The sequence below is a fragment of the Myotis daubentonii genome, chromosome 12, assembly GCF_963259705.1.
Source record: "Myotis daubentonii chromosome 12, mMyoDau2.1, whole genome shotgun sequence".
Classification (NCBI taxonomy): Eukaryota; Metazoa; Chordata; class Mammalia; order Chiroptera; family Vespertilionidae; genus Myotis; species Myotis daubentonii.
In genome coordinates, this window is record NC_081851.1 from 50,023,163 (window position 1) to 50,036,577 (window position 13,415).

Here is a 13,415-nt window from a genome sequence, read left to right on the forward strand (position 1 = left end):
CAAGTTAAAAAACACAATGGAAAATATTTAACCGCAGGACAAAATACTAGTAAAAAAGCATTGTTTTAGGGAAGATTCCAGGTTTTCCCTCCCCCATAAATAAATAAAATAAAAGCTCCCTACCCCCAAGACCCTGAACCGTGATAAGAACATGAATTTTCCTACCCCAAAGACTCTGTACAGTTGGTAAAGTTAGGTTTGGCCTTGGGGAAAACACAGTAGGACAAAAATTACCCCTGAAACAGCCACCCAAGAGGGTAGGAAACAAGAACTCGATCCAGGGCCAAGGGCGGGAGCCACAGGGCTGAGTTCAGGGAGGATGTTTTTGAGAGGCTCCCCTGGGGCCCAGCCCTGACATCTTTTCCCACACTCCATGCAAGGACCACTTCAGGCAAGGCCCTAAACGAAATGCACACTGAAATGGGAACTGGAAAAATCTTCTTAACATTTCAGGGTTCTTTACACCTTCCGTGTTAATACTGCTTTTCAGAAAGTTATGGCAGAAAAAAATCTGAACAGCAGAAGGTGTATGTAGCTGCTTAACCATTTTACCTCATTCTCTTAGCCAGCTAAAAGAAGGTTACTGTTCAGCATTTCCAAAAGTTTGGAAAATATGGAGAGATTAAATTAGAACTTTTCCACAATCCCATCACCCGGCGATGACCTCTGTTAAGCTAGTGAACTTTCCAAGAATGGACATATTTAATTGCACAAATTAAACATTGAATATATATACTTTAAAAAGAATCGTTTCAATTATATTTATATGTCATTCCAAACTTCACCCTGGTTCATCTGTTGAGTAAAAACCTGTAATTATGTTCTGATACAGATTTTACTGCCCATCCAATGGCTTCACGTTTGTTAAAGATCAGAATGAGCAGGGAACTCCAGATTCCAGAGCAGAGATGCCAGACTGTTCTGAGAATCATTCAGGTGTTTACTCTCACAGCTTAAGAGTTTACTAAGAATGGAATTATGACACTTATGAATAAGGGTCAATTTTAAAGCAATTTTAAAACTGTCACTTTCATATCTCAAAGCGCACTTAATCCTGAAACCCTCGTCAATCCACCATGTAAAAGTTCATGGCAGAAAACACACAACATTCATAGCAGTAAATTAGTTCATTTTTATAAGCCACATTTTATCAAGTGCCAATACCGTTGGGGACTTGGACCATAAAAACATCTTCTCCCAAATATTTCTCCCACCAGCTAAGGACATGATTCATTCCTGGGATTCGCCTTCAAAATATTATTTCTATAATATTCTCACTTGAAGAGCCTTAAAATTGCCCTCCCTTTACACTGGAAATTAATCTCTTTCCCTCACACACAAACACTCACACACACCTCTCTCACCTATTTGATATAGATAAGATAGGATATGCATCATATGCTTACATAAATATATATAACATTACCTAAGAATTTCCTCTCACATAAAAAAGCAAGGATATCATTAAAATTCCTTCTATCTGTTCTAAACCTACAATATTCCCAAATGCTGAAAAACCATTAACTGGAAGTAATCTAAATCCGGAGTCATTTTTATTTTAAAATTTTTCACTTGGAATGTTATCTACATTTCCAACCAATTCTTATGATGGTCTACATGGTTACAGAATTAGCTGCTGCAGCAGTCTGGGCTCCCACAAGTGAGAGCAAGCATGTCACAGAATTCCACTGCTCTCTCCACACAAGTGTGCGGTTTGGAAATATGTACTCACGTCCTGGGCTTCCCCACTTTTTAAGCTGGCCCAAGGTGAGTGTAGAGGGTCAAGTTAGCATTCCATTACCCCTGCAGGCTCTATTTCTCTCTCCGACCCACACCCTTAAGATGCTGACTTACTCGTTTTCCCACTGCTTTTAGGTATAAATACAGAGGACAGGTATGACAATCCTTTGGAATTTCAAACTGTTCCTTAACAATGATCTGCAATTTGCCAGGTTTGCTTTATTTTCTTTACTTATTTAAAAATTAAAGTATTGATTGCTTTTTTATTATAAAAGATAGTCCTCATGGAAGTCTATATTATTATTTACTATACTCTTCTCTACGTGTGAAATATTTTAAAACTTAAAATGAGAAACATTAAGTCATAGGAATTTCCTTTCACATAAGAGAGGAAATCACTCATCAACTCACCATCCAAAGCAAACCATGAACATTTTATAATGTATTCCTGTCCAGTCTTTTATTGAATACAACAAAACTGGAGTTATACGGCATTATACAGCTTTGTAAACAGATTATTTCCACCGATAGTATATTGTTAGTATTTTCCCATCTCAGTATTATTCTTCCAAACCATTCTTTTCAGCACTACATTGAATTCCATCCTGCACCTGTGTCATAATTTATTTGATTATGCCCCATTTGCTTTTCCACCAGTACTATTGCTAAGAAAATCCTTGTTTTAAATCCCCTGTCCTTGTTTTTAATTCTCCCTTTAGGCTATACAGCTACAAGTGAGATTTCAGTCTAAAAGGTATAAACATTTCAGGTTTCTGTTATATATATTCTGTTTTCAAACTGAGTTTGTATTAATTCAAATGTTCTCCCAACAGGTACTACAGAGCTCCTATCTCATAGCATTCCAGAGAATATTATCTACCTACTAATTTAAGTGGAAAAAATAATCTAATTAATTTGTGTTTTACTGGTGAATTGGAACAATTTAATATCCTTACTAGTGTCCTTGATTTGTTCTTTTATAAACTACCTGTGATTTCTTCTTTCATAACCTATTTGTTCCTAGTCTTTCCCCACATACTAGGAATTTTTCTTGATTGTTAAAAATAAATATTATTCAGGTTTGTTTTTCATATTATTGTATTTTGACAAGATACACAGGAACAAGTTTAATATAGACTGAACTTAGCATTATTGTATTTACTTACTGGAATGTATCTTTTCTGAACAAACCAAATTGTTTATTTGAAAGAAAGCATAAAATTGAGACCAAGCAAAAATTCCACACTGAATGGTAATTAAAATGTACTGTGATTGGCGCTGGATGATCTCACTTAACTTTAATAAAATCCTTTCTGATAGGTACTGCCATTATCACCATTTTACAGATGAAGATACTGAGGCATGCAGAGAAGTCAAGGCAGTTTACCCAAGGTCCCTTAGCTAGTGCCTGGAGTGACCAGGCTGTGCAGCTCCAGGGCCCACTTAGAGCCACTGGGTCCCATCCATTCACCCTACATATAGTTGACCCATGGTTGGGCCTTCACAACCCTTCTTCCATCTCTTTCCTCCTTCTCCTTCCCATGGCCACCACCATTACTTGCTCCCTTAACGTCTGGACTGCCCAATCACTTGTTTTCTGTCTCCTTGCTTCTGGTTTCTTCCTATCCCACTGCATTTATTTATTTATTTAGAAAAGCAAGCAAGAATGTATTGACTGCAGCAAAAACACACTTAGGACAGTGAAACAAGAAAGGGCATAGAAGAAGCAATGGGAGAACCCAGGCTGGGCTGCTGTGGCTCACTGGGAAGTCAAAGAGGGCCTTGGAGTCAGGTTCAGGGGTTCAGTTAGCCCTGGATGAGCTGCCGCTGCCCACTGCTCCTCTGGTTGCAAGTCTCTTGGGGTCCCTTAGAGTTTAGGAGATGCATCCTGTGAGGGAAGGAGAAGGGGAAAGGGAATGGCATGGGCGTGCTCCCTGGAGGGACAGCGCCTGTTCCACTGTATTGTGAACATGGCTGAAGTGTTGTGTTACTGGAATATCTTATCATCACAAAATTTTAGAAGTTACAGGATCTTAATGTCTAAGTGCCAAATCTGGTCAATTGGTAGTTACACCCTACAACACTGTATTTGCATTAGAATGTTACTGAGGCTCTATCTCAGCTCTGCAGAAAAAGAATGCCATGATTATTTTCCACGTCTGATAGGAACAGAGGGAGTGGTGCCCTTCCGCCATGTTTTAACCCCTACTATAATTCCATCTAAGATTTTCATTTTATAAATTTAGATCTGAGACCAGGACAGTGAATGGCTTGCCAAAGTCACACATCTGGTCAGTAAAAGTCTTTTATCATCTGTGTACATATATGTAAAGTCCTTAGATTCAGGAACTAATTCTTATTCAACTTTAAGCCAGCCCACACCATCATCACCTTAACCCACTTCAAGTCCTAGCAAGAGAAGGTATCCAATAGATATTTACTGAATTTTACATATATAAAATATCTCAGAGTAGCAGCAAAAGGAAAACATTTGTATAAATACTTCTTGGTAAACAGAACTGTAATTGCTCTACTTTCAAGAACAGGAACCTGAACTGACAAAGGATTTTCAATAAGTGGAGATATATATATATATTTCATTGGTAATACAGCCTTTTAAAAAACAAAATAATGTGCTATTTAATAACTCTTTTTATATAAAACTGTTGATAGTTTTTGCAAAGCATATCAAAAGGAGTCAGTGGCTCATATAGCTTAGGCAATCTGAAGAGAAAGTAATGGAAAGGTTATCAGCTGAACACCTACTATATGCCTACTGTACACTGCTGTCTCACAACTGCGTATTATTATTTCAATTTTACTGGTGAGAAAATTATGGTTCTGAGTAGCGATGGTCATGTGACTAGTATACAATAGCATTAGGATTTGAGCCCAGATTTGTTCGACTCCAAAATTGAGGCTCTTTCCAAACTAAGGAAAATTTTTCTTGCACTATCAAAATCATCCTCACAAACCTTAAAGGATAAAAACTGATTATGACTTACTGAAATTATGAATGTTCATTAAAAAAAACGTAGGGTTTCTTCAAAAGAAAATAAAAACACAAACTGGGAGGTAATTTTTGCAACACATATAATCCATAAAAGATTAGTAAGCAATCTACATAAAGAACTACAAATCAATAAGGAAAAAAATCTGAAAGACAAACAGGCAAAAAAAAAAGAAAAAGACTGAACAGGGACTTCAAAAAAGAAGGAACCCAAATGGCCAATAATAAAAATAGGTACTTAACCTCAATAATCAGGGAAATTGCAAATAAAAAGCACAATGAGATAACTTCACAAACGGACATTTTCAAGTTTGGTAAATGACAGTCTGGAGAGGTTGTGGAGCAACAGTAACACTGTACCTTGCTAGTGGGAATATAACTGGTATAATCACTTTGGAAACTTTGGCATTATCTAGTGAGGTTGATAATGCACATATGATCCAGCAAATTTCATTCCAGAGAGAGAGAATTTGTGTGTGTGTCTATCTCCACATAGGTACTAAGAGACAAATAGAAGAATCATTCATAGCAGCCCTTCTTATAACAGCAAAATATTGGAATTAAGCCAAATGGCCATCTACAGAAAGAATAAACAAGTCATAGTGAAATACTGTACAGCAGTGAAAATGAATAAACTACTACCACAAAATGAATGAATATCAGGAATATAATAAACTACTACAACAAAATGAATGAATATCAGGAACATAATATCATTAATCTAAAAATGTAGTCACAGAAAAATAAATAAAGCATAAGTTCATTTATATAAAGTTTTAAACATGCCCTAGCCGGTTTGGCTCAGTGGATAGAGCGTCAGCCTGCGGACTGAAGGGTCCCAGGTTCGATTCTGGTCAAGGGCACCTGCCCAGGTTGTGGGCTTGATCCCCAGTAGGGGGAGTGCAGGAGGCAGCTGGTCAATGATTTTCTCTCATCATTGATGTTTCTCTCTCTCTCCCCCTCCCCCTTCCTCTCTGAAATCAATAAAAAATAAAGTTCAAACATACAAAATTAAGAATTTTAGAAAGGATAACCTATAAAAAAGAGTAAGGAAATGAGAAGCACCAAATTCAGGACAGTGGTTGCTTCAGATGGGAAGACAGAAGGGTACTTAGGGGACTCTGACTATATGATAAGGTTCTTCTTGAAGTGGGTAGAGGCTGCCTGAGTGTCCATTGGTTTGTGATTTTGCAATGTATCTTTTATGAGCATTATTTTGTATGTACTTAATAAGATTACTTAATAAAAAACAACTTCAAGAAAAGAAGGACCCAGAAGGACAGGATACTGAATACACCAGCACAAACAGCTGGCGAGAACAAGATGCCAGAGGGGAGCGGGAGGAGCAGGGGGGACCCTGGGCTTCCTGGGCTCCAGCCCTGATATCTCAAAACCAATGCCTTCCTAGGGGAGGCGGGGCGGGATGGGGGAATTGGTTGTTTATCAACTTTAGAAAGAAGCCCCTAAAACTGAGTAATCTAAAAAGCTATAATTAATAGGACTATGCCACCGAAATATTAAAGAACTTCATAATGTTTTCCTGTATTAAGTAATTTCCAGTGAATGCATCACTTTCTTCAAAATCACTTAGTGACACAAGGGGAGAACAGTGTTGATATCTGAGCAAAAGAAAAGACAAAAGTAAGATACAAGAAGGAACTTTTTGATATAGAAGTCCCTTAGATGAAGACGTGCAGTAGTTTCTCAATTTAACGGGCATACAAATCGCTTAGAGGTCTTGTTCAAATGCAAATTATAATTGGACAGGTCTGGGTTGGGGTCTGTAAGAATCCGTTTTACAACAAACTCCCAAGAGATCCTGATGTTTTCGCTCCACACACCTCATTATTATAGCAAGGGACATTAGGAAAATGCCTAATTGGGATAGTTTAATTTTACTCAACAAAATGAAGAGAATAATGATGTTATTCCTATGCCATATGAACTTGGATACAGACAATGTTATCAGAAGACTCAAGAGTACTAAACCAGGTGTTTTGTAAAGAAATTGTGCTTTGAGAAACAGCGAAGTCTGAAAATTTATAAGGCACATCCGTGAGATGTTTTACTCACCTCCACAGACCTCCAGAAGTAACTCTTCCAGAGGAAGTACTGGCCTTTTCCTTATGAAGAATGGTTTACATTCCCAATAGTCTCGCAGGAAGAAACCAAGACTACCACCATAAGGAAATCCACAGAACATTAACTAAAGCCCAATTATAATGCTGATGTCGGGCAGTGCCCAACATAATTAAAGGAACATCACATCACCGCATGTAAAAAAAAGTATATGTTGGGCTTTAAAATTCTCTCTAAGAATATGCTCTTTAAAATGAAAAGTTTATTTCAATAAAAACCACATCAAACAATTTCCACTCATCATGTCTATGTTTGTTTAGTAGTAGTAAAATCCTTCCATCTCAAAACAGTACTTCCACATGTAAAGTCATACTTTCATACAGCAAGACAAAATACCCACGCCAACAAACTCTTCCAAAGAAACCCTGTCACTGCCAAGTCCACTAAGGATGTGTCACAAGCAGAGAGGGAGGCTCCTACAACCTCTCAGCCAGGTGTTAATACCCTCGCCCAAGAGAGCCTCTCACAGAAAGCCTGCACAACAGGAGGCGACCAAGTTTCTTCATCTCATTCTCTCAGATGAAGGTTTTGGTCGGTCCAGAAATGACAAAGTTACAAAGAGCTTAACCTAACCGGATTCTGCACCTGGTGTCTAAGTCAGAACAGCTAAACCTCCTGTGACAGCAACACAGGACATTTTCTTACAACATAGTAAATCCAACATGTCTGGATAATCCATGGGAACGATACCCCCAAACATCTTTACACAACGCTATTTTATACCATCAGCAAAACATTAAAACCCACATCCAAAAAGTGCTCTATTTTAATGGCTCTCTTAAGGGAAACTCGCAATAATGAACATAAACCACACAATCTGCATTCAGTTCTACTTTGTAGAGCTACCAAGAAGTCAAATGCCACCAACCTGGATTCAACAGAGATTTAAAAAAATAAAAGTAGACACGCCCTTGCTTTGAAACATTGACCTTCCCTTCCAGGCAGCATACTGAAATTCCCTTTCTCACCTATACGGGGTGACATTTGAAACGTATCCCATTTGCCATCTCACACTGAATAAATGGATTGGAGAAGTGGCATTTAGAAGGGACATTCCCTATGTACTGGCCCAGACTAAATAAGTGAGAACACTGGCAACCATCTCCTTCTGACCAGATACCGGCCTCAGAGGCCTTGGTGGTCTGCCCTTCTCAACCCCCTCCCCAGCCACATCTGCAAAAAAAAAAAAAAAAATGTATACAAAAAATACATATACACAAACATAAATGAAGCCATTTACCACCATAATCCCATTAATCCTGACTAACCTAAATCTATAAAAGTCTGAATATCAATTCACCACCAATCATGGCACTCATTTACCTAATCATCCCTAATAAAACATCCAAATATGTACTTGATTTACAGAAAAAGCAAACGATGAAAGCAAAGCAAATAAAGGTTAATCATTAACTACCCATCAAAAAAATGTAAGTTCCTTTTAAATCAAGCCATTCAACTACTGGATATATTTAGACATGTCTCAGGGGCATAAAAACTAACACAGATGCATCGTTTCATTTCAAAAATTGGTTTCCTGTAAGAAAAATTCATATTCTTCGTATTGACCAAAGACACAGAGGTACTGTAACGTCATCGCTACGAAGACCCAATAAACACCAACTTTTTATATATTAAGAAATCGATGGATAGTTGGGTTGTGGTTACAAATGACGGGTGATCCACAGAAAGACGCCGCGACTCCCACCCAATACTGACTGCACCACTGCCTCCGCACACCACTGGTCCGCGGCCTCCCTCCAGCCCCTCCCAGCGGCTCAGGTCCCAGGGTTGGAGATCAGATTCCCGTCCGCAACTGCAGGCAGGCTCCCTCCACCCGCATTAGCGCTGCAGGGCGCCCCTTCATCCAAGCACAGGCAGGGAGGGAGGGAGGAGGGCACCCCAAAGAAAAGAGGCTCCCCTCTAAGGTAGGTGGCCTGGTCCTCCTGTCCCCACATACAGCTGAAGCAGCATGACGGGGTAGAAGCAGCTCTGAGCCTCGGCCAAGGGCAGCCCCGGACCTGGGTGGGGCCGGGCGGGGGCCGCAGGCGCCGAGTGGCCGTGCCAAGCCCCGCCAGTGAGAACCCCGAGAGGCTGCGATACTGCTGCATTGTGCTGCATCACGGTGAGGGCACCGGGAGCCATCCATCTTGCCAAAATCGCGTATCCCACTGAAATAAACCCACCGAATCCATCTTTCTCCTCGCCCAAGCACCCTCACACTCTCCCTCTCACTATTATCTGGCCTGGCTTTTGACTGGAAGAAGAATGGACACGGTTTGTGTATCGATCCCGACAACACTCCCCCTCTCCATCTGGAAGGCAGGCACTTGGCATCTTTCCTATCACAAAACAAAGGGAAGGCTCCCCCCCAAAAGACGATCGCGGGCGCGGAGGGGTGATGGCGAGAGGAGCTTCCAGCTCCCCACCCCAAAGGCAGGCCCCGAGGGTCCGCGCGCTGGTACAAACCTGTTGAAGACAGGGTGGCAGACGCTGAAGGGCGGGCGCAGCGGCGGCTCCGCGTCCGCAGGCGGCTCACGCCCAGAGCCTGGGAGAGTGGGGACCAAGGGGGGGCGGGGGGCGGGGGACGGGGGGGGAGAGGACGCGGGGGGTGGGGGAAGAGGGCGTGAGGACGAGCGGTGTGGGGGGTGCCGGGGAGCCGCCTCGGGTTCAGCTGCAGCGCGGCGCAGCCCGAACCACGCCTGGCCGCATCCCCCGTACCGTTAGGCTCAGAGCCCGGCCCTGTCAACGCCGCCCCCGCTCCCACCAGCAGGACGAGAAGGAGGGCACCCGAAAATATACCCTCGCCGCTGCCCACTCCGCACCCACCCCCGCGCCAGGGGCCGCCGCGCCCGGCTGGAGGGACGAGGCGGCGGAGGCTGGGAGGAGGAATTGGCGCCCCCGCGCCTGGGATGGAGCTGGGCTGCCGCGGTGCGCACCGCGGGCTGGCGGCTGCCTCGCCCGGGGCCTGCCGCCCCTGCCCCGCCAAACCCCGGGAAGAACCAAGCCTGCGAGTCCCCGGCTCCCCACGCCGCCCCCGCCCGGGCTCTGCAGCCTCCCCGCCCCCACGCCGCTCCCCGGGCGCCGGGCAGCGGCGGGCCAGCGGCGTCCTCCCGGCCTGGGCCCGCGCCCCTCCTCCCGGCCGCCCGCCGCCCAGGAGCCCGCCTAGGAGGCAGCCCCCGTGAGTTGGCATCTTCCAGCCTCAGGCCCCCTACCTACCTCGCAAGGATGGGGGGGTGGGGGTGCCGGGGTCCCGTCCTCCTCCCGCTCCTCGGCGGCCGGGCGGGTGGGCCGGGAGGCGACTCCGCGGGGCGGCCGCGGCTGGGGCTGTCCGCGGCTGGGGTCGGGGCTCACAGGACGGGACCGGTGGGCGCTGCTGCGCGGGCTGCGCGCTCGCTCCGAGCGGAGAGGCGGCCGAGGGAGGGACTGGAGGAATCCGCAGCCCGCACGGCAACAGCTGCACTGATTCCGGGGGCTGGGCGGGAGCGCGGGGCGGGGGAAAGAGGAAGGGAGCAGCCCGGGGGGGCGAGGGGCGGGGAGACGGAGCGCGCACACGCGCGCGCGCACTCGCGCTCTCCCGCACCCCCTCCACCCTCCTCTGCTGTCCTCCGCTCCCCTTCCCTGGTTCCTCCCTCACGCCGGCCCGGAGCCCCGCTGCCGCCCACCCGGCGCCTGCTAAGCTGGCGATTGGAACCTCGGGCGCGTCCGCGCTCTCCCCCAGCCCAGGCTCTGCCCGGCCCTGCGCCGACTGCGCCCGCCGCGGCGGGGACCGGCCCAGGCTGGCTGGGGCAGGGTGGGCACCGCCGCCTCTCTACCCGGGCAAAAGGACAATGGGGGCTTTGTCCCCACAGCCCAGCCGGCGAGGGCCAATTTCACGTTTAATTTGAGGCTAATTCGATTGTCGCCGTGGAGAAGGGGCAGCCTAATTTCCTACGTGACTTGTGCAGCCTCTCTTCCCCCGCGACGTTGGCGTTGGGGACGCGATGGAGAGAATGCGTTGAGGGAGGCTTTAGAACGTCACCTGGTTGATTTGGGTTTAGATCTCGGTGGTGGTGCCCTGAAAGCTCCGTCCAGCCCGAGGAAGAGCGGTGGTCATCCCTCCGTGGGAAATTTTGGGAGACGAGGGGAGGAGGGTTATTCTCCGGAGAAGTCCAGATCTCCCTCTTTTGTGAGTCTTTTTCCCCACCATTTCCCTCGAGGTACAGATCCTCCAAGAGTGATTCCTCCAGCTCCTGCCTGCAGCCCCAAACGCTCGCCTCCACCTGTAGCGGGTGTTCTTCCTAAGCCACTCGCTCCTGGGAGGAGACGCCCGGCTGCAGCGGAGGTCCCTACGGCTTGAGGGCTTGAGTTCTCCCCCTACCCACATAGCAGGACATGACACGACGTTTTCCTCAAGTGCCAGCGCCCCTTCCCAACCTCTGGCTCACCCCATCAATCCCCCAGGCTATATAGAAATTGTGCAACCACCACTGCTGGGGAGAAAATATGGTGTCATCACCATGACCACGACCAGAAATGCTCTTTAGAAAAGAGTCTGGAGAAACTGACTTCGTGCATGCTGGGTAGGTGCCCAACGGTGGCATTGTAAGCTTCGGAGGGAAAAGGGCCTTTGGTTAAAAGACTCAAGGCTTTTCCCCTAAAGATCTGACCTTCAACCCCTGAATTTAAAAACAAAACAAACAAACAAACAAATAAAACAGAAATAAAAGACAAATAGTTTGGATCATGCTCATACCTCAAATCACTGGAACAGAAGCCTGGTGGGTTTATATTTTTATATGTATTTTTAAATGAAATTTTTAACATAAAACATTAAATTGTCCCAGCAATTTAGGAATATGATTCTTCCTTTTAGGCCTTCACCATCAGTTTGAATGTTTGTACCAATGTTTACATTTGACATATATGAAAAAAATTGAGGAAGGCAGATAATTTAACATTTTTCTCAGAAGGTTGATTAACACAGCCAAAAGGTTAACTCTCCAAGGGCAGGGTTCTTTGTTCACTGTACATAGCAGGCACTTCGGAGGTGCGCCAAATTTTTTTGTTGAATTGAATTGGACAGAACAGAAGCAACATGTAAGTGACTGCCCTGATTAGGTCACACTGGAAATCCACTAATAACGAAAGTTGTGTGTGTTTTTTTTCACTTATTTGGGTCCATGGGTCCCAGCATATCCCCACTCAAAATGTTAATGAAATACCAAAGAAAACAATGGCAGTACTGGGAAATGCCTGTTTAAATTCTTCCAATGCTATTCTGAAATGGTGACTCTTAACTGCTTCCTTTATCACAAATAAAAGTACTTGAATAAATCTTCATTTGATGGATGAGTCACCTCCACTACCCCATTCCACTCTCACTTACTTTAAAAAATTTCCTTCAGAAAACAAGGCCGCACACACCCTTAGCAAGGTCCTTACATGGCAGTAAGCATTCCAAAAATGTGAAAGACAAGGATTCAGAGTTTCACTATAAATACTTGTTCACAATTTCAAATTCTTACCTTTTGGTGGGAAAAAAAATCATCACCCAGGAGAGCCCCGTTTACCACTGAGCAGAGAGGAAGTAACAGGTCAAAAAAAAGACAGCCTAGCCTGGCCAAGTGGCTCGGTTGGCTGGAGTGTGGTCCAGTGCATCAGAAGGTTTCAGGTTCAATTCCCAATCAGGACACGTATCTAGGTTTCGGATTCGATCCCTGGTCTGGACACCTATGGGAGGCAACCAATTGATGTTTCTTTCTCTTTCTCTCTCCCCCTAAAAATCAGTAACAAAAATATATCCTTGGGAGAGGATTTTTTTTTAAAAGAGTCTAAATCTGGAGATTATTGGAAAAGACATATATCTTTGTGGAAGGCAATAATCTAGAAAAGATAAAAAGCCTTAGTAATGATGGTAACTCAAAAGGATTGTTCTCAAATATTTCAGGTCCAGCTTTGTTGAAGTTTATTATCCTCACAATAGAATCAAGGTTGATTTAAAGGAAATTGAAACTCATCCATATCATGTCTGTTCTCTCTGTTTTTAAAAGCATGCTTCCCACAGAAATAGTACTTTATTACAAAATTTTTGCAGATATAATGGGTCTTCAAATTTTCTGTTAATAATAATGATGACAAGTAGCAAGTATAAAATGCTTTCCAGTTTTTAAAGTGCTTCAGCAAATATATGTTGTCCTTTTGTCAGTTCTGTGGAATACATATTAACCCCATTTTATAGATGAGAAAACTGAGACACTGGTAGGTCAAGTGAGTTGTCCAAGTTTATTGAAATAGTTTTCCAAGTTTATTGACATAGCTACACGGTGCCAGAGATTGCTTAGAAGCTAGCATATCAGAACTGTGTATCTGGGCATTGCATATGAATTATTAAAAAGTAATTCTGTTTGCATGATGAAAAAAGTTCTGGAGATGGATGGTGGTGTTGGTTGCACAACAATGTAAATATACTTAATGCAATTGAACTGTACACATAAAATGGTTTTATGTTATGTTACCACAATTTTTAAAAAATTCTTAAAGTAAT

The 13,415-nt window shown here is 44.1% G+C and overlaps 1 protein-coding gene across 2 annotated transcripts in view; it reads right to left on the bottom strand.

The window, feature by feature from the left end:
* Window positions 1-10,339, bottom strand: part of SPTBN1 (spectrin beta, non-erythrocytic 1) — a 178,679-nt gene extending 168,340 nt beyond the window's left edge. The window contains exon 1 of one of the 2 annotated variants that reach the window (XM_059659810.1): window positions 10,109-10,335. The gene's annotated coding sequence lies outside the window, so the exon portion shown is untranslated. Of the gene's footprint in view, window positions 1-10,108 lie in introns of both variants that reach the window. The other variant, XM_059659812.1, reaches the window with a different exon arrangement.
* Between the last annotated feature and the right edge of the window lie 3,076 nt (window positions 10,340-13,415).